Source organism: Salvelinus fontinalis, chromosome 2, assembly GCF_029448725.1.
Source record: "Salvelinus fontinalis isolate EN_2023a chromosome 2, ASM2944872v1, whole genome shotgun sequence".
Classification (NCBI taxonomy): domain Eukaryota; kingdom Metazoa; phylum Chordata; class Actinopteri; order Salmoniformes; family Salmonidae; genus Salvelinus; species Salvelinus fontinalis.
The window spans coordinates 90,228,975-90,231,781 of NC_074666.1; the positions used below are offsets into that span (position 1 = coordinate 90,228,975).

General features: G+C 37.1%; 1 long non-coding RNA gene across 1 annotated transcript; it reads left to right on the top strand.

Moving 5' to 3' along the window:
• The first annotated feature begins 1,900 nt into the window (after nucleotides 1-1,900).
• On the top strand, nucleotides 1,901-2,380 carry LOC129831401 (uncharacterized). Its single transcript, XR_008755711.1, has 2 exons — nucleotides 1,901-2,092; nucleotides 2,212-2,380. It is a non-coding gene; the product is annotated as an uncharacterized LOC129831401 (long non-coding RNA).
• Nucleotides 2,381-2,807: the final 427 nt, after the last annotated feature.

A 2,807-nucleotide genomic window follows, 5' to 3' on the forward strand; every position in this document is an offset into this window, starting at 1 on the left:
TAGATGTTTACACCTGAGGGAGTTTACAGTAGGTCAATTAGATGTATAAAGGCAAAGAGAGCAACAAATTGACCTACATGACCTCAAAGGACAGCCTACTTTATAATAGAGAATGCAGGGATGGGTACTGAACATATACCCCTTATAAAACATAGCGATCTACGGTCAAATGTATCTAAAGTTTTTAATGAAGTGGCCGCTGCATTTCATTTAGATTACTTCAACATAGTCTAGAACCAGTAAGACCATTGATTGAATGATCTGCTTTGTGCTATTGAGCAAGAGGCCTGACCCATTTCTATGTAAGAAGCAGCATCTTTATATTATTTTTTATATTCAGCTTCTTAATTAACTAACACATAAATATGTTTTTTATTATTTTTTTTAAAGTCAGCTTAACGTATATACTAGTACAACATATTAGGTACATACACTTCAATCATTAGAATTATTTTCGTACACTCGTGAAAACAACATATACTTAGTTTTTACACGTATTCTATAATGATTTAAAGTCAATAAAGATTTGATGCAAAATAATGAAAGCATAATGTAGTTCAGATAGAGCAAGATCAGCAGGGCGGGAGATAGATTACACACCTGTATCAAGGGCTTGAATTTCTGACAAAATAATATTATTAATGTATACAATATATTTGTTTATTAGACATTCCAACATATAACGCAATATTGAGATGCTAAAAAATGTATAAAGTATGTATTTCCCTGAAACCAATGGTGTATATAGTTGGTAACTCCCATTATCATGGTTCAACGATAGGTGTTTCATTCTGTGGACTGAAAATAATTCTAATGATTGAAGTGTATGTTCCTAATGTACCCAGCTTTTCACATACTGGGTCATTTTAATTTAGCTTGTTGTATGTCTCCAGCCACTTGGAGGCTCGGTGCATCTACATAGAAAAAGTACCAAATTCAACCATTGGTGGATGGTAACTAAAAAATAATGGCAGGGCATGTAGTCATGTTAAGATTTTCATTGTTTTCTTGTCAGAGTTTTATGGTTTTGCATATGTCTGTGCATTATAGGATGTCGTGATAGGGTTGAGGATCAGATCAAAATCACATCAACATCATAATCTTTCAAAATGTACCTGTTTTCCATATAGAATGCCATGTATACTGATTGTATTACAACTTTTTGTGTTTTGTCTTAGTGATTGTTCTTTAGTAAATAGGAAACTCTACAGTGTGTTAGTCCGAGAAACATTATTTGTGATATTGTAACAACAGTTTTTTAAACGTTGGTAATTGTATCAAATATATATCTTTGCATGTTTGAATTAACGCTCCTTTAAAATGTTTTCATCACGGCCTGGTAAACACATTCTTGTAGGTTGTCTACGCTGACATTTCTGGGTATGTCTCGCATGTAACATAATAATACTAAAGATTCTAATCATTTTTATATTACTTTTTATAATAATACAAATCTGTCAACCAAATATATTTCTGAAAACCCCTTTTTGCATCTTCAATAGTTGTCACATTGTGTTTTACAGATACCCTGTCTATAAAATCTAAGACCTATCAACACTCAGGAGTCAATGTCCAGGACAACACTCCAGGACACCTACACCACCCGATGTCACAGGAAGGCCATAAAGATCATCAAGGTCAACAACCACCCGAGCCACTGCCTGTTCACCCCGCTATCATCCAGAAGGCGAGGTCAGTACAGGTGCATCAAAGCAGGGACAGAGAGACTGAAAAACAGCTTCTATCTCAAGGCCATCAGACTGTTAAACAGCCACCGCTAACATTTAGTGGCCGCTGCCAACATACTGACTCAACTCCAGCCACTTTAATAATGGGAATTGATGGAAATGATGTAAAAATGTACCACTAGTGTCACGAATCCCGCTTCCTGAGTCTGTGTTTTCCTGTGTTTCTGTCCTGGAGTGTGTTTCCGGTGTCCTGGAACGCACCCTGTCTGGTTGCCGGGCGAATTAGCTTGTTGGGAGATTGATGTTCACCCGCACCTGTATCCCATCAGTAATCTGCACACCTGTCCTGATCATCACCTCTCCCCTTCAAAAGCTCTGACCTGACATCCATTCCCTGCCGGATCGTTAGCCATGAACAGTATGTTGTGCCATAGTATCAGACTCAAGTTGGATAGTATTTGTTTTGTTGTTTTTGTTTACGTATTGCTTGCCTTGAACTTACCTCCGTTTGTTTTGCCTTCAGTTACTCACCTGGATCATTCACCCCATTCCCGCCTGGTTGACAGAGGATTCCGCTACTCCATTGGATTCACCTATTTCCTCTCATCAATTCACCACCGCTGCCCGCTACGCCATCTGGATATATCTACCCTTTCACATTTAATTGTAAATAAATACTCACCTTCTTCCTACGCTCCTTGTCCTGGTCTGCTTCTGGGTTCGATCTTGAAAGAACGTGACAACTAGCCACTTTAAACAATGCCACTTAATATAATGTTTACATACCCTACATTACTCATCTCATATGTATATGTATATACTGTACTCTATATCATTTACTGCATCTTGCCATCTTTATGTAATACATGTATCACTAGCCACTTTAAACTATGCCACTTTATGTTTACATACCCTACATTACTCATCTCATATGTATATACTGTACTCTATACCATCTACTGCATCTTGCCTATGCCGTTCTGTACCATCACTCATTCATATATCTTTATGTACATATTCTTTATCCCTTTACACTTGTGTGTATAAGGTAGTAGTTGTGGAATTGTTAGGTTAGATTACTTGTTGGTTATTACTGCATTGTTGGAACTAGAAGCACAA